This window comes from Mobula hypostoma, chromosome 10 (assembly GCF_963921235.1).
Source record: "Mobula hypostoma chromosome 10, sMobHyp1.1, whole genome shotgun sequence".
Taxonomy (NCBI): Eukaryota; Metazoa; Chordata; class Chondrichthyes; order Myliobatiformes; family Myliobatidae; genus Mobula; species Mobula hypostoma.
The window spans coordinates 21829071-21853773 of record NC_086106.1 but is presented as its reverse complement, the minus strand read 5'-3'; the positions used below and the strand labels follow the sequence as shown (position 1 = coordinate 21853773).

Below are 24703 nucleotides of genomic sequence, written 5' to 3'. Positions count from 1 at the left end.
CATCGAATCTATTTCCAAAACCAATGAATCGTCTAATACTGTTAGTCTTCTTTCCTTTCGTCCTTTCGCATCGCCACTTAGCTGCACAGCCGGCGTTAGTCCCAAGGACCTGACTACCATTGCACTCATCTATATGTCTGCGAAAGTTGAAATAACATGTTGAGAATAAATTGTGATTATTGAGTGGTGTTCCTCTATGGCGAAAAGAATGGAACAATCCAAGATGCTGTCTCAAGAAATGATTTACTTTGTTTTTGTTGCACAAGTGCGCAGGATGCCACAAAGCACGAAGAGAGTCGTTGGATAATAATTAAAAAAAAAACTAATGTGAGACATCATTCCTGGAAAGAAACCACTAATCTGTGCATATTACAAAGCTTTAATAAATTACTGGAAATTTGCAGTGATGAACATTCCAGTTTTCAAACAGAAAATTCAGTCATGGCTATTCTAGCTTCAAAAAGTGGTTCATTCTTGCAAGTTAACTCACCTGTAATTAGTTCAGTAAGAAAAAATCACTGTTTCCTATTTTCACCGTATCACTTCACTCCTGTGAAAACAAGAGAAATAGAGGAAACACAAATGCAGTAATGGCCTGAGATTTTAGCCCCCGCAAGATTTTAACGACATCGACATTTAGTCATCATCTCCAAATGCAAAGAATGATAAATGAACTAAATGTTCTCACCTTCACTAAAGTTAGGCCAGCTCTGTACAAAAGGCTGAGGAAGAACAGGATGATGAATGTGGAAGCAGTTGTCCATAAGTTGTCTGTGTCTTCCCCATAGTCTCCAATCCGGATGTCTTCTGTAAAATCTACCGAGAGCAGAAATGACATACATTCACGTTGTTGCCCACTACAGGATCTCATTTATTTCTTATTTTCCTTATTTTTAACACGATATAGTTGTATTTATATAATTAATTTCGCATGCAATTTCAGTATCAATGTAATCATTAGCAATAATTGCTGAAAGCAATTATAAGTTGATGTCTGAATTGCAGTGAAAATGCATGAGTTGTTAAATTTATAAAGTTCTTGTTCTTGAACATTCCTGTTTGTATAACATTGTGTGTAAGAGTTAACTCTGGTTATTTCTGAGCGAAAATAGTATATTCACTTCTCCGCACAGTTTAGGAATACAATAGTCCTCGTTTATAGATACATAGTTAGTTACGTGCTTGTTAGTGATTGCGACTAAGTTGAGAGGTATTTCAGTTATTGACCTACTGTTGAAACCATATTTCTCCGACTGCCGTGTTGTGCACATATTTCAATTGTTGGGAAGAGCATTTTAACAAATGTTCAACAAGTAAATTATATTGTTGTGCGCAAGAGATGATTGGTTTATTACGTTTGATAATATTAGTTTTCAAAATTCACACCTGAGAAATCGTTGACACAATTTGCTGCACAGAAATAGAGAACGAAATAAGGTTGAAAAAAAGAAACATTATGTTTTAAAATTTATACTGGAGAGTATTTGTAAAATAGTGCGATTTGGTAATGCTTTAGCTGAATATAAGTTAGTGGTATATAGTGTATATTATCAAATGTTTGTGTATCTGCTGTAAGACTCAGTCCGAAACCTATCTGTCGGGAATTGCGCTGAAGCATTTTTTAAGTGTAGACTTCTGTGAATATTGGTATTTTTCTCATAGGTATGTATGTTCCTATATTTATTAACCGATGTGTCTCTGTACGTGCACATGTGCAACAAACTGCTGTCCTTGTGCACATATTTTCAAACATGTCCGCTCACAGGTTTGTCTGTAGATGTGCAACAGATGTGGTAATTTTGGTTATGTGTATGCTTTAATTAAGAGTAAAGGGACATGATTATCTGTGGTATTAATGAAAGTTTAAAGTGAGAATGATTGGATTTCGGTAACCCTAATGCTGATACAAGCTTAAACATGCATATGTATATCTCTCATCTAATGTTTATATACTTGCACTAAAGTATAACTTATAAAGTATTTTACTGAAGTTTAATGCACTGAGGTGTAATCAAGGAGAATGACGAAATAATGACAATAAAATATAAAAGCTTCCAGATGTATTCTCTCTCCAGCACTTACGCGAAAGTCATGTTAAAAGAATAGTGTTCAATCAGTATAGTCTCACACAAAGCTGATCTTATATTGCCTGAGTTGATACTTGAATTTTACCCTAGATCCTTACTTAAGTTTGGTATATTTTGCCTCCAGAGATCCACTATTACGATGAATCGGACGAGTACATTTACTGAGAAGAAAATTAAATGAATAAGCTTGAGTTTCCTTTCAGAAAGGATCCGTAGACATTTTGTTCTCAACTATTGGTCAATTTTCCTTAATTTATATGTCTTAGTTATATATTCATGAATAAAGAATTATCAATGCCCTCTCTGCTCTGGACGTACATAACAAAATAGTATATTCACTTATCCGCACAGTATAGGAATGCATTATTCCCCGTTTATTGATAAATATATAGTTACGCGCTTGTTAGTGACTGCGACTAAGTTGAGAGGTATTTGAATGATGTGCAGGTGTGCGTTGTTGACCTGCTGTTCAAACCATATTTCTCCGACTGCCGTGTTCTGCACATATTTCAATTGTTGGAAAGAGCATTTTAACAATTGTTACTAACAAGAACTTGGTGTCCATTTGAGTGTAAGATTTATACTCAGGCCAGGATAATAATTTATTTGACTCCTATAGTGTTTTTTTTTTATCCAGAAGTACATTTGCATTTTAGTGTATGTACGGGAACCTCGTCGCCGTATAATGCAAAAATACCGTGCTCCTCTCGGGTTGCAAAATATGTTATACGTTTCTCCCAGGCCCGATTTTCACTGCAAAGTGCAATAACTGACACTATTCTACAGTTGTGAATAAAGGGGACGCTAGAGAATGGGAGCAGGTAGTTCCAGTACTTTGGATCCGAATCTGGAGAAATTGCGTTGTAACGTGTCTCTGATAAGGGAGTTATCAATTGTCTTAAAACACCTTGTGTATAGGGGTCCATGTTTAAAAAAAAACTCGAAACCCTGTAAGGTCTTATTTTTTCAAGTTTCGGAAAACATTAAGTGCTCTTGGGGACAGTTCAAAATTTGCTGGAAAAAATATTTATTGATATTTATTAAGCATTTAATGCAAATGATAAAATTATCATTGACAATAATCTCAGTATCCATCAGTACAAAGGATACGTTGACAAAACTGGGTTTACCACTGGAGCGATTAACGGTTCTTGTGATGGTCTTCCTTCGGAGGGTGTCATGTGCCACAACACAGGAGAACAAAGCACCTTGGGACCACTGTTCCGAACGAACAGACAACAGGCTGTACATGAAGAAAGAATTTTTGCCGTTCTCTGCCGCAACTGCTGTATTCGTATAGTTGCGTGAGTCCACCCGCGTTTCATCGACCGTCCAGGTAACGAAAACCCTGCGAGGAGAGAATCCTCTCACTAAGCTGGTGAGGATGACGGTGTTCTCTGTGGACACTTCACTTGTTGGCGGAAGAAGGACAGAGACGGAAGGTTTCTGAAGATTATCAGCTGCATAAAAACGGGGAGAACAATTATTATACCGGGAAGCAATGAGATGAAATGATGATAGTTTAGACGGGCAGAAATCGTAATTTTGCAGAAATATTAAATGCACAACATTTCTCTTCTGTGATAGTTTTCAGTCCGAGATTGTGGAAAATGCCATGGAGGACGGCTTCACTTTCATTTATAAGAGACAAGGTTTTTGAAGTACCCGTGGCGCATTACGAGAGTTCTTGAACCGTCAGATGAATGTTAATCTTTTTGCCACCTGGTTCTCTTCTGATAGTTTAACTATATGCTGTGATAGCATTTATTTTTTGGGACACAGGGGTCATTGAATTACCCACGTCACATGAATTGAACTTTATCAATTATTCGTTGAGTCATTGAACATATTCGCCAAGGGTAAAACTGAGTTAATCTTTCATTGGAAGACGTTTCCTGCGACGTGATAAAGGAGAGCCAATTAATTTCAATTTGCAGATATAATGAAAGAGGAAAGTATGTTAGAAAGGAGTTTGGACATTCATGGAGTGATAGGTAAACTAAGTGGATATCAACAAGTTCGCTCTGATCTAACAATGTTTTCCATCACGTCGTAAACGCACTCAAACTGAATAGGATGTAAGAACGGTTCATCGTCCGACGAAGGTATCAGCAGATCAGTCAGTGTCTCCTGTGAGGAATAAGAAGCCAACATGTTTTGTCGAGACGCTGCAGCCGGGCTATTTTTTTCAGATATTGGCAACCTGCTCAGTGGTCTCCAACAGTTGTTTTTATTAACCCCAAAGAAAAAAAAAAAAGCACAAGAGCGCCACCCTCCTTCCCTCAAAAAGAACATACATTACCATCCCAGCTTACCTTCTTCCTTGCGGATGTAAGCTCTTTTTGGGGTCGGCATTTCCTTGTGTCTCAGCACGCATTCGAATAAGTTCCCACTCAACCAAGCTTGTGTCGAAATATTCAGTTTTCCGATCATGCTGTCGTGGGAATTTCCTGGCTGGTAAGCAGTTTCTGTTTTCAACTCATTCTCTCCTTGCATCCAAGACACTTGGACGCGGTAAGGCGCATTGGTGATAACGCAGGTTAAGGTGACGCTAGCCTCCAGTAAGACCTGCTCCACTGGTGGTTTTTGAATTGTCCCTTGCACTTCTTGGCATAAGCATATATCTACGGCAAATGAACATCAGTTATGTTTCCACAACTGAATCGGAAATATAACACCAATCTTCTGCGATTCAATAGGGCAAGACCATTTCCAATCTCTCCGTCTCTGGACAGTTTCCAGAGAGCGGCTGTAAACAACTGCAATGTCAGTGATCAGATCCCTACATTATGAAGAGAATAATATGCTGTTCCGTGGTTTTCCTAATGTCAATTAAGTTCTCACTTTGGAGAGAAGTCGACACTCACAGTGACATGTGGACTTCCCCCGGATACGTCTCTTACCTTCAGTGTTGCTGATATTTCGACTTTGCATGTCGTTTTTGTGTGTAACCTGGCAGGTATAGACAGAGCCTGCGAACCATTCCTTCGCCGTGACGTCACCTGGCTTGTCGCTGAGAAGTTCCCATTCCGCTGAAAAGCAGGGGAGGTGACGACGCCGGAATTCACCGTCTGTCCATTTTACAGCAAGTTCACGGTGAAGTGCGCCGGTCGGAAGTCGGTGATAGAACAGACTGCGGTCGCTTTTCTGCTCCTCTTAATATCTTCAGGGGAGTTCCCGGAGATAACGACGTTTGGATGATGCACCTTTTGAACTTGAGGAAAATAAATGTATTTGAAATTGGTATCAATATGGCAAGAAGCCATTGATGAAAGGAACAGTTAATCATCGAGGATTTCACAACACAAGAAAGAAATGAAATCAATTGAATTTTCCTTTCGTCTGACGTAATATCGGCACATGCCTCATCATATTCTCATAAATAGCTGTAGTACAGATAGGTATTCAGTTGTGGAGAATTGAAGGTATTTTCCATGCAATGCATTTTCCCTCTGCATGTATGTGGGACACCCCCACCCGCCCCACCCAGGGCCCTCAAAGAGGTAGCTTCTAATGAACAATGTGGTAGAGTGTTCAGCATGTCAGTTATCGTTGGAGAGATAATCTCGGGTCCCTCCGGGTAAAGCGGTGGCCGCAGAAGCGTATCTGGGGACGAGTTGCAGATACGTGGATAACTGTTTTATTATTATTATTATTATTATTATTATTATTGCAAAGACTGACCTGTGCAAAAGGGATGTGTTCAAACAGAAGTCGGAGGGTTTGTTTTTTTTTCAGAGCTGTTGGGTAGGGTTAACTAATGTTCGCTGGGGATGGGCAAACAGAGTGTTAATAGTCTGTGAGGAAATAAAGTCTGTTGAATTGGTTGAAATGTAATAGTTTCCCATGAAAACGTATGATAAAATCAGATCATGCATCGGTTCATGGAAATGAGATGATGTTGCAATTACCAAGTGTAATCTGTCACAAGAGCAGAGATGGCTGCTGTACTTTCCGCTGTTTCGATGTTTCAAAAGGGAGAAGGAGGGAAATAAAGGAGTTGGGGGAGTAGCATTGATGATGAGGGATTTTATCGCAACTGTTTCGGGTGAGGCCATGAACTGACCGTTTACTGAGACTTTGTGAGCAAAAGGTAGAACAGATATAATGTAATCACACTATTGGATGTACTCTATTAACCCCACCCAGAATGCATCAGAAGCACGTGAGCAGGATGAGAGGTAGATTTTGAAAATTTGCAAAAGCAGCAGGCTTGTTGTCATCCGCTCCAAAAAAATATATATATATCTTAATATTGCTTGAGACCATCCCAGTATAATACAATTAGATGGAGCAGAATGTAATAGATATATTCATGATAGACTCCTGAAATAATAAGAAGACACGCCAACTAGAGGAGCGGACGTATTGACCGGAACCTGTTGCTGAACCATTTCAAGTGACAGTTACCCGTTTGGGTAAGCGTTTTGGTTGTCGTATCTATGACTCTCTGACAGTGGCATAGCATTTGGGCAAATGCGAGCAGTCAATATATGGAAGTGTTTTACCGTAGGACAGCTGATTCTGATGTTGTTAGGAAGAACTTTGGGTCTGTAAATTGGAAAAATATATACTCAGGAAAATATCGAGTTGAGACCTGTTGGTAGTTTAAAGAGCATCTGTACTGGTGTTCTGGATGGCATGTCACAGTGAAACACGGAAAGGAGAGATGAGTAAGGGGACATGGATGATATGACGATGGGGCATTCAGTCAAGAGAACGAAGAACCCGTATATAGGCGGTTGGATGGAAAGTTCAGACAGGGCCCTTGAGATTTCTAAAGTCGGCAGGAAAGTACATAAGAAGGATCTTACGAGTGCAGGATTGAGACAAGAAAAATCACCATAGAATTGACTATTCTGCCAGATAATATTAAGTTTGGAAATTTCAGTGCTGAAAAAAAAAATGGATACATAAATCAGAAGGGCTGGAGGGCTATAAAGCATAGATATATACTATGTTACCAGAGGAAATCGAAGATGATATAGCTACACCTTTGGCTGTAGTCGTTGTTTTCTTACTGGTCACAGGAGTACTACCAGAAGATTGTAGGCCAGCGAATATTATTCTTTTGATAATGAATGTTGGTGGGGATCATTATCACGATTGTCTGCAGTGTTGTATGACGTGGGTAATGCTCTCAAGGCTTCAGTTAACACTGATTGTGGAGTGAACTTGTGACTTATATCGGCTTTCGTCCAGGCATTTATCCAACCTACCTCCCGTTAAGTAAGAGGTAAGAAGGAAAATAACTGAAGCAGACAGTTTGAACGCTCTGTAATTGTAGAGATCGATACATTAGAAGTATTTCAGAGAGTCTAATGCTCGTGAAAAAAAAATGAGTGCTCTATGGGAAAATATGTTAGTTTGATCTTCAAGTGGTTGAAAACCTCAGTGCAATAGATAGGTCTATTATGCTGTGTACTTGTTTCTGTGTTATATCCTCTGTCCTTTTGAAATAAATGGAAAGCGTCAGTAAGTGAATTTATTGATGCTCACTTGTTTTTTTAAACTCCGCGAAGAGATTTATATATATATTTAAGTGTTTAAAGTCAACGAAGTGCTTCGCGATTTCTGGCACAGTTCCATTACTTTAGAGAAAGATTTAAAAACATAAATAAATAAATAACGACTTTCTCAGGCTTTCCGTGTTCCTCGCATTCGATTGTTCGGAGAAAGAACTCAAAGTTAAAAACCTCTCTTTACGGTGGAGGTACAAACAACTAGGCGTTATATAAGTCGAGAGCTAAGATGTTGTCAAATAAACTGCAAATATGCGTCACCCATGGTAATACATCTGTCGAAATAGGATGTAAATGTATGTTACAAATAGTATCTGGTGTTCCAAAGGCAACCAGTGATTGAATGTGGCTTGGAGAATAGAATCTTCAGAGGACGTTAATGTACTTTCACTACAATTAAAATATATTTTGTCTTATTTTGCCCTCAGTTTACCCTAACACTAACCTGGCCATGACATTTTTACTTTCTGGACTGAATTTTGATGCTGAAAGACACAATAGATGGCGCTTCTGCCCGTGTGTGTCTCGGAGACAGTTAACAGGTTGCTGCGTGTGTAAGTTCCTTTCTTGTTCAACACAGCCGGATAGGTGTTCATTCCTGTTGTGATTGTGGCTTCATCGAGGAGATTTTGATATCCACCAGGGAGTAATTTCGTCGCCAGGCAGCGGAAGGCGACTGATTCTGTGGCACAGGATTACTCACATGAAAGTAAAGGGTAGAGGGTGGGTGCAGACTCTTCCGCTGAAAGAACATGATTACATAAAAAACCAGAAGGTATTTGTATTGGAAGCACACACTGTGCAAGCGAATACCATTGCATACGCTATCGCACAGTAATAGATAGCGGTATCATCCGTTTGCAGCTGGATTACAGCAACCCTTGGGTCATACCTTCAAAGTGGGTAGCAATTAAAAATGAACGCAGCGATTAACCTTAATATTTGAACAGCCTTCTGCCACATGATTCACAGCTATCATGATTATCATCCCAGTTATTGATATAAATATCAATGTTGCAGATCAGGAATACAATAATGTATTTGAAAAAGATCAGTCCACTATGATTTTAAAGTTCAAAATAATTCGCGGTAATTTCGAGCTACTGATACTGAAAGTTATTCTCAGTAAAACAAACATGAATGCCCGAAGTATGTGACCGGTGATGGCGAATTAATTGGTTACATTGGCCACGCGTGGAAAATGAAATATATGCAGACGCATTGCAGCAGTTATTCTTTTTTTTTGTAATTTTCCCTTCTTAATCTATATGTTAATGAGGTGGTTGACATCTGCAAATACCTCATACCCGACTGTATGACAATTTAGATTTACTTAAAATACACTTAATTAGGTAACATTTAGATCATGTCAACATTGTTTTCTTTGTACAGCAAGGTAGTTGTAAAGATATACTTTAATTCATACCTCCAAAGACCTTAAGCCGTTTTGTCCACTTTTAAATGCTACTTAGTAAATACCAATGTTTAGACATGTCATTGTCAAAAATGCAATTTCAATGATCCTTGGGAGTCTAACACGAACATTTGCAGAAGTGAATGCATGAACGTACCTCGGTTCGAAAGTCGTTGTTTACAGGAAATCAATAGTTAGGCGAGAAAAGAAAAGTATATTTTCTCGCAGTTGACTATTTGTATTAATGGCAGTAGAAATCGTTGAGGAGATCGTGTGCGATCACTTTGAATTATTTGTCAACGTAACAGGATTACTTTATGTTTTGCAGATATGTTAAAATATTTCTAAAACCTGCATAAAAGCGAATAGTGAAAACTACGGAGCTGACAAAAACACAAACTGTAGAATATTTCCAATAAACTACAGGCACAGATCGTCACAAGCTCAGAGACAGGGAGATAGGTAAATATATAGATAGATCGGAAGGTAGATAGATAAATAGATAGATAGAACCTGTCAGCAAGTTCCACAATTATTTATGTATTTTTGAAGGGACAACTTACATTCTAGCTGCTAAAGGTGAATACTCAAACGTTGGGAACAGATGCTTATTCCTCCGTCATTCTCTTGTCTTTCTATTCATACATATATATTGACTTTGCAAAATTTTACTCCTTCCTCTAAAACTAGTTCTATTCAAAGCGAAAAGTACCAAATACTGGTCTTAAGATGTCATACTTAAATGCACGCAGCATAAGAAATAAGGTGGATGATCTTGTCGTGCAGCTACAGATTGGCAGGTATGATATTGTGGCCATGTCTGAGAAGTGGCTAAAGGATGCATGTCTCTGGGAGCTGAGCGTCCAAGGATACACGGTGTATCGGAAGGATAGGAAGGTAGACAGAGGGGGAGACCTGGCTTTATTGGTAAGAAATGATATTAAATCATTAGAAAGGGGTGATATAGGATCGGAAGATGCAGAATCTTTATGGGTTGAGCTAAGAAATCACAGGGATAAACGGACCATGATGGCAGTTATTTATAGTCCTCCAAACAGCTGCAGTGATGTGGACTACAAATTACAAAAGGAAATAGGAAAGGCTTCTCAGAAGGGTAGTGTTATGATAATTGTGGGGGATTTTAAGATGCGAGTGCACTGGAAAAATCAGATCGGTACCGGATCTCAAGAGAGAGAATTTTCAGAATGTCTGCGAGATGGATTTTTAGAACAGCTTGTTGTTGAGCCTGCTAGGGGATCGGCTGTACTGGATTGGGAATTCTGTAAGTAACCGGAGGTGATTAGAGATATTGAGTTGAAGGAACCTTTAGGAGGCAGTGATCATAATATGATTGAGTTCACTTCGAAATTTAAAAAAAGAGGAGTCGAAATCTGATGTGTAGGTATTTCAGTGGAGTGAAGGAAATTACAGTGGCATTAGAGTGGAACTGGCTGAAGTTGACTGGAAAGAGACACTGGCGGGAAGGACGGCAGAGCAGCAGTGGCTAGAGTGTATGCGAAAAGTGAGGAAGGTGCACGACAGATATATTCCAGAACAGAAGAAATTTTCGAATGGGGAAAAAAAAAGAGATGTAAACGTGGTTGACAAGAGAAGTCAAAGCCAAAGTTGAAGCAAAGGAGAAGGCATACAAGGAAGCAAAGACTAATGGAAAGACAGAGGGTTGGAGGTTTTTGAAAGCTTACAAAAGGAAACGAAGAAGGTCATTAAGAGGGAAAAGCTTAACTATGGTAGGAAGCGAGCAAATAATATCAAAGAGGATACGGAAAGCATTTTCAAGTATATAAATAGCAAAAGACAGGTGAGAGTAGATATATGACCGATTGAAAATGATGCTGGAGAAATTGTAATGGGTATAAGATGATGGGGGAGGAACTGAACAAGTATTTTGCATCAGTCTTCACTGAGGAAGGCATCAGCAGTATACCGGACACTCAAGGGTGGCAGGGAAGAGAAGTGTGCGCAGTCACAATTACGACAGATACAGTACTCAGGAAGCTGAATAGTCTAAAGGTAGATAAATCTCCCGGACCAGATGGAATGCAGCCTCTTGTTCTGAAGTAAGTAGCAGTGGAGATTGTGGAGGCATTAGCGATGATCTTTTAAAAGTCAATAGATTCTGGCATGGTTCCGGAGGACTGGAAGATTGCAAATGTCACTCCGCTATTTAAGAAGTGGGCAAGGAAGCAAAAAGGAAATTATAGACCTGTTAGCTTAACACCTGTGGTTGAGAAGTTATTGCAGTCGATTGTCAAGGATGAGGTTACAGAGTACCTGGAGGCATATGACAAGGTAGGCAGAACTCAGCACGGGTTCCTGAAAGGAAAATCCTGCCTGACAAACCTATTACATTTTTTTGAGGAAGTTACAAGTAGGCTAGACAAGGGAGATGCAGTGGATGTTGTATGTTTGGAATTTCAGAAGGCCTTTGACAAGGTGCCACACATGAGGCTACAAAACAAGTTAAGGGACCATGGGAATACGGGAAAGTTACATAAGTGGATAGCGCGTTGGCTGATTGGCAGGAAGCAGAGAGTGGGAATAAAGGTTGGAGGCCAGTTACCACGGGTGTTCCACAGGGGGTCAATGTTGGGGCCGCTTCTTCTTACGTTGTACATCAACGATTTGGATTATGGACTAGATGCTTTGTGGCTAAGCTTGCTGACGATACGAAGATAGGTGGAGGGGGCGGTAGTGCTGATGAAACGGAGAGTCTGCAGAGAGACTTGGATAGATTGGAAGAATGGGCAAAGAAATGGCAAATGAAATACAATGTTGGAAAGTGTATGATTATGCACTTTGACAGAATAAATAAACGGGTAGACTATTATTTAAATGGTGAAATAATTCAAAGTTCCAGAGAAATGGAGTGTAGGAGCATGGATGTGATGTTAAGGCTCTGTAAGGGGCTGGTGAGACCCCACTTGGAGAACTGTCGGCAGTTTTGGTCTCCTTCTTTAAGAAAGGATGTGCTGGCATTGGAGAGGGTACAGAGAAGATTCACTGGAATGATTCCTGGAATGAGCGGGTTATCATATGAGGAATGTTTCTCCGCTCTTGGACTGTATTCCTTGGAGTTTAGAAGAATGAGAGGACACCTCATAGAAACATTTCGGATGTTGAAAGGCATGGACAGAGTCGATGTGACAAAGTTGTTTCCCATGATGGGGGAGTCTAGTACGAGAGTGCATGACTTAAGAATTGAAGGGTGCCCATTCAGAACAGAAATGTGAAGATTTTTTTTATTAGTCAGAAGGTGTTGAATCTATGGAATTTGTTACCACGGGCAGCAGTGGAGGCCAAGTCACTGGGTGTACTTAAGGCAGACATTGACATGTATCTGTGTACCCAGGGCTTCAAAGGTTATAGTGAGAAGGCGGAGGAGTGGGACTAAATGGGAGAATGGAGCAGCTCTTGATAAAACGGTGGAGCAGACTCGTTGGGCCGAATGTCCGACTTCTGCTCCTTTGTTTTATCCTCTTATGGTCTTATGCTCAGTCTAACGTACGCCGTGCTTCAGAGATAAATTGTAGACCAATTTAAGCATAAAATGAGGGAAAAAAATCATATACTCTGCTCTCAATCTATCGAATAAAGTTCATTCGATAGCACTATCTTGCAGTCTAGAAATCAGTGAATTCGAATGAATCGAAGACAGTGGAAGCAGAAAAGAAACAGTTCTTTGCTCCATACATCAAAGTTGCTGGTGAACGCAGCAGGCCAAGCAGCATCTATAGGAAGAGGCGCAGTCGACGTTTTAGGCCGAGACCCTTCGTCAGGACTAACTGAAGGAAGAGTGAGTAAGGGATTTGAAAGTGGAGGGGGAGGGGGAGATGCAAAATGATAGGAGAAGACAGGAGGGGGAGGGATAGAGCCGAGAGCTAGACAGGTGATAGGCAAAAGGGGATACGAGAGGATCATGGGACAGGAGGTCCGGGAAGAAAGACAAGGGGGGGGGGTGACCCAGAGGATGGGCAAGAGGTATATTCAGAGGGACAGAGGGAGAAAAACGAGAGTGAGGGAAAGAATGTGTGCATAAAAAATGAGTAACAGATGGGGTACGAGGGGGAGGTGGGGCCTTAGCGGAAGTTAGAGAAGTCAATTTTCATGCCATCAGGTTGGAGGCTACCCAGACGGAATATAAGGTGTTGTTCCTCCAACCTGAGTGTGGCTTCATCTTTACAGTAGAGGAGGCCGTGGATAGACATGTCAGAATGGGAATGGGATGTGGAATTAAAATGTGTGGCCACTGGGAGATCCAGCTTTCTCTGGCGGACAGAGCGTAGATGTTCAGCAAAGCGGTCTCCCAGTCTGCGTCGGGTCTCACCAATATATAAAAGGCCACATCGGGAGCACCGGACGCGGTATATCACCCCAGCCGACTCACAGGTGAAGTGATGCCTCACCTGGAAGGACTGTTTGGGTCCCTGAATGGTGGTAAGGGAGGAAGTGCAAGGGCATGTGTAGCACTTGTTCCGCTTACACGGATAAGTGCCACGAGGGAGATCAGTGGGGAGGGATGGGGGGGGGGGGTGGGACGAATGGACAAGGGAGTTGTGTAGCGAGCGATCCCTGCGGAATGAAGAGAGGGGGGGGGGAGGGAAAGATGTGCTTAGTTGTGGGATCCCGTTGGAGGTGGCGGAAGTTATGGAGAATAATATGTTGGACCCGGAGGCTGGTGGGGTGGTAGGTGAGGACCAGGGGAACCCTATTCGTAGTGGGGTGGTGGGAAGGTATTTACTGTAAGTTAAATAAATACTTTAAGTATTTTCTCTGAAACAAGTTACAACAAAGATACATAAGCAGAAACTGACATAAAACCTTGCAATATAAAGACAAATTGTGCAAATAAATACATGACAGTATGATCAGTAAAAGTGCTTGAAAGCGAATCTGTTGGGTGCAGAATCTGTCTGGATTCTGCTGACTACATTTGTTATAACAGATTCAGGAGCAGGATCATTTCAGAGCAATGACTGTTCCTGAAATCGACCATGTGACATATGGCTTCTGTGCTTCCTACTTGATTGTGGTAGCATGGCCAGAGAAGAGAGCATGTCGGAGGTAGTGTGATTCTTTGAGCATTAATGCTGATTTGTTTTCTTCCTCTGGAAAAGTTCAATGCAACACCTGCAGTCAGTTAGGATCCGCTACACTATTCAGCAGTCGAAATACGTCAAACTTCTGATGAAATGCCGAATTTACATAAATTTTGAAGATAGCAAATGGGATATGTATATTTAGATTTTTTTCGCAATCATATTTAATATTAGTTCACAGAACTGACATGTAAACACCAGAGAAATTAAAATCAATTTAACCACTCCAACACCGATGCCCCTGCAGGAAATGGTCCAATTGAATGTGACTATCTTCTTCCTGCTGTCGATATTCAGACCTTGAGAACTGCTTGCAACCCGTGGCCAGATTGTTCTTGTTGTGACACTACTCTTCATCATAATGCATCTTTATTCTAATTGGTAATTCGTCACGAATTGTTGAATCGGTCAAGTGTAGTATCGTTGGCAACATAAATACGACACTGCAGCACCACTGAGGGGAAAATTACAGATATGAATTCAATAACGTCGGGGCTGTGCACACGGAGTTGTATAGCACCAGTGCTATGTTGAGCGTGTATTATCGGGATCCCACCACTAAGCACATCTTTCCCTCCCCCCCCCCCTCTGCATTCCGCAGGGATCGCTCCCTACACAACTCCCTTGTCCATTCGTTCCCCCCCCCCCCCATTCCTCCCCACTGATCTCCCTCCTGGCACTTATCCGTGTAAGCGGAACAAGTCCTACACATGCCCTTACACTTCCTCCCTTACCACCATTCAGGGCCCCAAACAGTCCTTCCAGGTGAGGCATCACTTCACCTGTGAGTCGACTGGGGTGATATACTGCGTCCGGTGCTCCCGATGTGGCCTTTTATATATTGGTGAGACCCGACGCAGACTGGGAGACCGCTTTGCTGAACATCTACGCTCTGTCCGCCAGAGAAGGCAGGATCTCCCAGTGGCCACACATTTTAATTCCACATCCCATTCCCATTCTGACATGTCTATCCACGGCCTCCTCTACTGTAAAGATGAAGCCACACTCAGGTTGGAGGAACAACACCTTATATTCCGTCTGGGTAGCCTCCAACCTGATGGCATGAACATTGACTTCTCTAACTTCCGCTAGGCCCCACCTCCACCTCGTACCCCATCTGTTACTCATTTTTATGCACACATTCTTTCTCTCACTCTCCTTTTTCTGCCTCTGTCCCTCTGAATATACCTCTTGCCTATCCTCTGGGTCACCCCCCCTGTTTTTCTTCCCAGTCCTCCTGTCCCATGATCCTCTCGTATCCCCTTTTTGCCTATCACCTGTCCAGCTCTCGGCTCTATCCCTCCCCCTCCTGTCTTCTCCTATAATTTTGCATCTCCCCCTCCCCCTCCAGCTTTCAAATCCCTTACTCACTCTTCCTTCAGTTAGTCCTGACGAAGGGTCTCGGCCTGAAACGTCGACTGCACCTCTTCCTAGAGATGCTGCCTGGCCGGCTGCGTTCACCAGCAACTTTGAAGTGTGTTGCTTGAATTTCCAGCATCTGTAGAATTCCTGTTGTTTGTGTATTATCGGTTATTGCTTATGTACACTAACTGCGTCTGTGAGTGAAGAAATCGAGGGTCATTTTACACTGAATTTATGCAATTCCGATCTTATAGTTTACCAATGTATTTCCGATTGGATAGTATGTTTTAATACTGAGCTGCAGTAAATGAATGTGAAGACAAAATGAAATAACAACAGTTGCTGACCCATTGTACCAGCAGGATGTATATTGGTACTTTGTGACTCCTTAAGCAGGAATGACATGCTCTATGACCAAAGACTGAAAGTACTTTATCTTCAGAGCTGGATAGTATCGCGTTCTCCTTGGGCTCTAGTGTAATTGAAACCTTTTTGGAACAGATGAGTAGCTATGACGTCCAAAACAAGTGTTCAAAATATCGTGAATACACCGTTATATATTTCAAGTCTTCAATCCTCAGCCAGGTACACCTTCTGGACCAGATGCTTTCTGCGGATTCATCGTTCTGAACAGTGCTCTCACAGAGATCTCTAACACGGAGAACGCAGAGTATTCGGGGTGCTCTGGGCCTTCGTGAATATGCATATTTATGCAAACATGAGTACAACACTGCAGCAGTATTTAGGTGACAATTATATATATTAAACTGAATAAAGTCGGGGCTATGCACATGGAGTTTTGTAGCAGCAGTGCTATTGTTGAGAGTGGAGTATTGGTTATTGCTTATGTACACTAACTGCATGTATTTTACAAATTCCGGTACTCATATACAGCATAGGTGGCACTGTGGTGATCTAAAAGCAATTTAAAAAAAAACTTATTTGCATTGTTTTGGTTTGTTGAAGGTAAAGGCACTCAATTTCTTCCACTACTCTCAAGAATCGTTATGTTATTCAAGTTCACTCCAGAATTGTCACGTTGTTGCGAAATGGTATTTTCTGTATTTTATTCCAGAACTGTTGAACATTCCTAGATCGCCAGCTCTCTGCAGATTACTAAACTCTTAGTTTATCTCTTAGTTATTTTGCTGGGATGACTCAGTGACGTTAAAAACGCTCTCGTAGACGCGTGTGTTTATAACGTCCACAATACCCAGGGCATATAAAACAGGTCCCCTGATGAGTCATTGATCATGGCCTTGTCCACCGTTTTCAATCAGACACACAGTCACCCTCTACCTTTCCTGACCAAGCATTTACTGTCTTCACTTCTGGTGCTTTGCTCCTTACTCTTCTCCAATTTACAGGTGTGCATAAAGAAGGTCCGCTTTCCTGCGGATTGGACCGGTGGGAATCCTTAGTGGTAGCAATGGTTGCATGTGTTGAGCCTTCCTGTTTGTTGCAGATGATGTGCTCATGGTAGCTGGGTAGAAAATTATTTTGATCGTCCTATTGAATTTCGATTCACGGAGGTTAAAGTCGTCACAGTAAGCCGTATCTTGTTTGTTAATTGTGACATTCACTCCATTGAATTCTGCCATGGTTTCTGCCTTTGGCGTTTTGTAAACTGAAAAATATATCACGATTGAGTACAGTCTTGGTTCGTGGAACGGTCGGCAGTGTATCCCTCTGTATTGCACATGCATCCGAGCACCACAGTGAGGCGTATGACGCCTGCTTTGCCCATTCCTTCCTGTACATAATGTTGATGGAACGGTCTTCTGGTTGGAGTGTCGTGTCCAGAATGTGCAGAGGAAACGTACTTCAGTGAAACAGAGACATGACAATATAGCAGTTAGTCCGACACAACAGTGTCGACCTTAGTTCCTCTGAGAAGCTGTGGCCGTGCTTCCCTAATATTATATCTGGCTTGAGCTATTTTACTTGTCATTCTACATTATTTCCAAATTCATTGTATTCCTCAGGCGCTCCATGTGATATATACGATATTAGAGCAGAATCAAGCCATTCTGCCCAGAAAGTCCTGTCCGAGATTCTATGCTGCCGGATTTATTATCGCGTATTATTTCTCTAAACATCTGACACACTTGCTAAATAAGAATCAGTTAAATATAACGTTAATAATCTAACATTCACAGCCGTTTATGGCAATGAATTCCGCAGACTGCTGGGCGTGTAGCTAATTATATCCCTCCTTATCTCGATATAAATTGAAGCTCTTATATTTGAGAGTGTATTATCCGATCCAAATTGTCTAATCATTGGAAAATTCCTGTTCATCTGCACTCTATCTAGGCATATTAATGCTCGGTAGGTTTCAATGAGATTTCACCATTTAGCCAATAGAGGTCCACAGCCAACAAGCGATCAACAAACGTTTTGCTCGTACTGCGCGAATTATACTGGTGAAATGCCCCAGACCCTCTCCATTGACAGTTCATCCTGTCAATGATATAGGGACTGAATTGCTTACAATTCTGAAGGTGTAGTCTGACCAATGCCTAAAAAAAAGCTTCAGCATTGCACACTTGCTTTTATATTCTAGTCCTCTCGAAATGAATACAATGTTGCTATTTGCTCCTGACAACCCACACTACTTTCACGATAACCTTTATTGTTTCCATCACGAGGACTCACAACTCACTTCCAATTTCTCAAGATCCCTTCAGTTTAGATTATATTCTATCTGTTTATTCCTACTACCAACGTGCCTGAAGATATCAACCACTGCACTTTAAAACATGGGTCAGGTCGTTGACAATTCTCCTAATCTGTTTTCGTGTTTCTTCCAACTCCAGGTCTCCTGAACGCCCTAAATCGGTATGTCCAGAAGAACGTTTGCTTCCTGTATTCTGTCTGGCCTCATTCATCGCCAGGTACGCCTTATCTCAGTCACCCATAAATGCGAATGTTTTTCATGATTATTCCTTCAAACATTGTCAATAGTGCTGAAATTTTCCTTTCCGCCCATCCTACGTTCGCATGTTCGACATAAATGATATAGCCATAGATATTTTCTCTACCATATAAACTCTAAAATAACAGAAAACGGGAATTATAACATCTTCGATATCACTGCTGTATAAACGATGTTCAGCACGTTTGATAAAGCTTTCCACCTTCTTCAACGCAGGCATAAACACATTGCCACATACTTTGTCAGACTTATCATATTGAAGAAAGTGTCGATGATGGTGATTTGCGCGTCCCTCTACACCGTACATTTCAATTCTCTCGAACAAAGTATGCCTTATATGTCGATCATTTCTTCCCTCATTTCCCTAATGCCAAACATATTTGATGCGATGTAGAGGAGGCTGTTACCCTATGAAATAAGTTATCTGTCTATATATTCCATCTTATACAGGAGCCCAAAGGAATCCATTTCACGAAATGTCACACAGTACTATAGTACACTAAATTATTAATGATTCCACACTGTTCCCAGAAACCGCGCAAATATCGGTGTGGTTGCATAAAACAACAGCTGTTTCACGTTTATGCTCATTCTTTACCAATATTTGTATTAATGGAATATGCACTGATCTACTGTATTTTCGTGAACTGCATGCTACCCTGCATCATGCCCTGTATTGTAAGGAATATTATGAAGAAACAGAAATTGAAAGGTTACTAAATAAACTTTTATCTCAAACTTCACATAAAAACATGTATCATAGGGAGTTATATGGGATTAATCAATCTATCAATGGAGGAAATTAGTCTGTAGTTAAACGGAGTTGTTAGCCAACATTGGATCTGATGACCTTTACCTAAGTGTCAGGAAGGAAGTACTTATGGAAATTAGAAATAGGTGACAGACTGTCAGACGGTGCTAAAGCTTTATTAAGAGGTAAGGAACTGGAAGGGTAAACAGACCCTGATGGGCGTGGTACGCAGACTACCCCAAGCAGTAGTCAGCGAGTGTTCGAAAATCAGTACGGGAGATAGACAACACATGCAAAAATGGTAATATTACAATATACACCTGGGAATTTAATAGGCAGGGATATTTAGAAGATCTATTAGTGCTGGATTCGAAGAACGGGAGTTTCTACAGTGCCTACGAGATAGATCTTTATAGAACATCATGGCTGAACCTACGACTGGATTTGCCTCCTGCTTTGTGTGTTCCGCAACGATCCAGATTCATTGGAAACCTTAAGGTTGACGCACCCATCGAGGCAAATGATCATAATATGATTACATTCACCCTGAAAATTGAGAATGAATGTGAGATGTATCAGTATTCCAGTGAGCAAAGGGAATTACAGAGGTATCAAAAAGGAGGTGGACAGACATATTTGGGTATAACACTACAGGGGTGACAGAAATGAAGGACTGTTTGGAATTTCTGGAAATATTCGGAATGTGCAGATTATATGCATGGCAAAGATGAATAACTATTCTAAAGGAAATATGGCAGAACGTTAGCTAACAAGAGAAGTCAAGGCCAGCATAAAATCCAATCTTAGGGCATATATAGCAGCGAAAAATGAAGTGCTTATTTAATGGATTAGGAAGCCGTAAGAATATGCAACTGTGCCTGTGTGAACTCCGAACAATTCGAGATGCTGATGGGCTTGCAGGTTGCACAATTTAAAAAGTAGTTATACCAACGGAGCAGGACACAGGAAACTGGTGGATACTCACGAAGGGAAAGCTATTAAGGAGCCAGTGCAGTGTACTCATTTGGCAATTCCCCTTTGTATTATGTTCAGTTGGATGTCCTAACAGAGCAAAGTCACAGTTTTCGGAACTATATCACGAGTCTTCCTCTATGTCTCAGGCAGGAAGGAAGGAGAACAGAAAGCAGTATTGATAGTGTGACGAAAGTACACATACACTAAGATGTTAACTGTCCTTTGCTGGCACCAGTCGGATCAACAGTTTGTCTGCCACCTGCCTTCATGAGAAAGAGAGATAAGGAAAACAATGGAACAGCATTTGGAGATGTTAATGAAGAGACGGGAGAGCTGTCAAGACCGGATCCTCTTTAAACCCTGAACTGTTTGAAGTGATGGACAGGCGATACCCCAGCAGGGGGATAAAAATGGACAGGTTCGCTAAGGCAAGACACACACGACACCCCGAGGTAACGAGACCCTGGAAGCGGTGCGTCTCCCACAAGTAGGTGGGAGTTTTTGGAGGGCTGGTCGCGGATCCAAGCCATAGACGCACAGGGTGGAAAGGAACGATCGGCGGGAACCTGGTGTGTGTCCACCCTTGCCTGGGTGCCAGGTTCACCGCAGAGAAACAATCGTATCTGGAAACGGAAGGGGTCACAGTCGGTGACCTCAGAAGACATTAGAAATGACTCGCCCGAAAGCTGACAGCGAGGAATATCGAAGGTCTGTGTGGAAGCCGTTTTTGAATATTCATTCGCTTTCTCTCTCTCTCTCCCACGGCAGTGATTACTGTGAACTGAACTGAACTTTGCGTCACTTTGAAACTGGTCATTTACCCCTAGACGACGATAGAGCTTGATTGATCCTGTTATCCTAGTTCTGTGTACATGTGTATTTATCATTACTGAACTGTTGCATTTATTATCCTTTTGATTAGAGTACTGTGTTGCTTATTTCATTAATAAAACTTTGTTAATTCCAGTAATCCAGACTCCAACTGAGTGATCCATTTCTGCTGGTTTGGCAACCCAGTTACGGGGTATGTAACAATAGTGAAATCGTTATTTAGGTATCCGGACAGTAGGTTTAGTGGACGAAAAAAAAAAAAGATTCCCCAATAGCGTGGATGCTGCTGGTTGCATGGGTCCGGGATACTCTTAAGTGGAAGCGTGAATACCCAGAAGACGTTGTCTAGGTACAGTAGGTATCAATACAATGGGCTTTATGAGTGACGAGGTTCTGAGTAGATATTTCAGGGATTTAGGTGCAAAGTTAAGAGCAAAATCTCAGGCTTTGTGATCTCAAGATTTTTACACGTACGACGTGCTAGTGAGGCCAGAACTGGGGAAAATATAAAGTTTAATCCGTGCTCAGAAGTTGGTAATGTAAGGGTGGCTTTCATGAGGGTCGGTTTGCACCTGAACTGTAGCGGTCTAATACCATCGACGCATGTTTTCTTAATGCTTCACTATGTGGTGTCAACTAGAGTTGCTCAGCGATGGGATACCCAGTGTAAGAACATTTAGAGTAGATATTCTGGAGACAGATGATACTAAGTCCATTGAAAAAGATAGGAATCAAAAGTTTGAGCTTCGTCTGATTAAGGACGACTAAACATTGTAGGAAGGGCGGACAACCACAGTGCTGAAGAGAGCTAACTGACTTGAAATCAAACAGGGAACATGCAGTGTAAATTATGGACAAAATCGAAAAGGGTGATGTTGCTGTACTCGAATGTGCGCAGTATACAGAATACAGAATAAGGTAGATGAACTTGCAGCACTGTTGCAGATTTGCAGTTATGATGTTCTAGGCATCTCTAAAAGATAATAACTAGGAAATTCATGCCGAAGGATACGCATTACATCGAAACTCTGAGCAAGAAGAAAAGGGGGCAGCGATGTCCTGTCGGAATGAAGTAAAATTAAATGATTACATAGAGGTAAGAAAGTTCAGGAGCTAGTAAATCATTGTGCGTACAGCTGACGAACTGCAGGGGTAAAAAGTCTTTGACAGTAGTTGCATACAGATCCATAAACGTTCGTAAGGCTTTTGCCTACAAATCACAATTGGCTCCACAGAGGACTGTCTTGTCCCCCTTTCTCTTCACCATTTACAACTCGGACTTCAACTGCACAGCGACTTGTCATCTTCAGAAGTTTGCGGAAGACTCTGCCATAGTTGGATGTATCAGCAAGGCAGATGAGGGTGAGTACAGGGCTACGGTAGGAAAATTTGTCACATAGTGTGAGCAGAATTATCTGCAGCTTAATTTGAAAAAGACTAGAGCTGGTGGTAGACCTGAGCAGAGCTAAGGTACCGGTGAACCCTGTTTCCATCCAGGTGGTCAGTGTGGACATGGTAGAGGATTGCAAATACGTGGGGATACGAATTAACAATAAACTGGACTGGTCAAAGAACACTGAGGATGTCTACAAGAAGGGTCATAGCCGTCTCTATTTCCTGAGGAGACTGAGGTACTTCAACATCTGCCGGACGATGCTGAGGTTGGTCTACGAGTCTGTGGTGGCCAGTGCTATCATGTTTGCTGTTGTGTGCTGGGGCAGCAGGCTGAGGGTAGTAGACACAAACAGAATCAACAAACTCATTCGCAGGGCCATTGATGTTGTGGGGATGAAACTGGACTCTCTCTCGGTGGTGTCTGAAAAGAGAATGCTGTCCACGTTGCTTGCCATCTTGGACAATGTCTATCATCCACTACATAATGTATTGCGTGGGCAGAGGAGTACATTCAGCCAGACACTCATTCCACCGAGATGGAACACAGAGCGTCATAGGAAGTCATTCCTGCCTGTGGCCACCACACTTTACAAGTCCTCCCTTGGAGGGTCAGACACCCTGAGCCAATATGCTGGTCCCAGACTTATTTCATAATTTATTGGCATTAATTACATATTATTATTTAACTATTTATGATTTTATTACTATTTTTTATTTATAGTGCAACTGTAACGAAAACCAATTTCCCCCGGGATCAATAAAGTATGACTATGACTATGACTGTGACTGTATAGAAAATCCATTCAAAGGGCATTATTACAATGCTTATGGGGGAGATTAAAGTGACAGCAGATTTGGAAAATCAGGTTGGTTCTGAATTAAAGGAAAAGGAATTTCAAGGGAGCCAACAAGATGTGTTTTTTTGTTCGAGCAACTTGTTGTTGAGCCCACGAGATGATCAGCTATTCTGCATTGGCTGTTCTGCTATGAACCAGCAATGATTTGAAAATAACAGGTAAAATCGCTCTTCGGGGCAAGTGATTATAATATTATAGAGATTATCCTTAAATTAGAGAAGGAGAGGCCCAAGCCATATAGATTTTTACTCCAGTGCAGTAAAGGGAATTACACAGGCAATACGGAGGAATTGAGCAGGAATGGTTAGAAAAGAGCACTCGTGGGTGTGACGGCAGAGCAGCAATGGCTGTAATTTCACGCAACAATTAGGAAGCGACAGGATATACACATACCAAGAAGGAAGATGCATTCTAAAGAAAAGATGACACCACCTGTAAAACAGATATCAAAGTTAACGTAAAAGTTAAAGCGAGGGTATGTCACACAGCAAAAGCTGGTTAGAGGGTAGAGAATTGGATAGTGTTTTTTTTTAACTAAAAAAAAACAACTGAGATGTTATCAATAAATAAAATAATAAAAATGCAAAGTAACCTGACCTATAATATGAAAGGATATACCAAAATGTTCTTCAAATGCAAGACTGGATATCAGCGTGCTGATTTTCGACGAGATTCAGAATAGATTTCACGGCGTCATTTAATAAGGAGCGAAATATTTTATTTCATTTCACGTCAGGACAGCCAATGGACCTGCAACTGTATGATATCTTTATCGTATGTTTCGGTATTTTTCGGAGAATTCTGGTGAGTATGTTTAAGGCGCGGCGTTGCTTTGTTGGGGACAGTGCAGTCGGTTACCGTATGTTTCCCGGGCCTGGTGTACGAATTAAAGATTATATCACGTGGACATTCACATGGGGCTTCCTGAGTGATGAACTAAATAAAATATGTCGGATTGTTCAATGGATTGGCGGTAAGATACGGTTAATAGTTTTCTTCAGATCTTTTCCAAGAGAAAGGCGCGATGCTTCACATCGAAACGAAGCCGATGATAACAACGAAGTTAACCATCTTCTTTCAAAGCGATGTTCAGAATGGTTGAGGTTCTGAACTGAAAGAAGGCCAAATTTGAAGAAACCAGAATGGATCTAAAAAGCGTGGATTGGGACAGGTTGTTCTCTGGCAAAGATGTGATCGGTAGGTGAGAAGCCTTCAAAGGACAATTTTTTAGAGTGCAGAGTTTGTATGTTCCTGTCAGGATTAAAGGCAAAGTGAATAGGAATAAGGAACCTTGGTTCTCAAGGGATATTGCAACTCTGATAAAGAAGAAGAGGGAGTTGTATGGCATGTATAGAAAACAGGGAGTAAATAAGGTGCTTGAGGAGTATAAGAAATGCAAGAAAATACTTAAGAAAGAAATCATGAGGGCTAAAAGAAGACATTAAGGTTGCCTT

At 41.3% G+C, this 24703-nt stretch overlaps 1 pseudogene; it reads right to left on the bottom strand.

Annotated features, from left to right (window-relative positions):
• Positions 1-544: 544 nt before the first annotated feature.
• The window catches only part of LOC134352443 (Ig heavy chain C region, membrane-bound form-like), a 71832-nt pseudogene continuing 47673 nt past the window's right edge, over positions 545-24703 (bottom strand).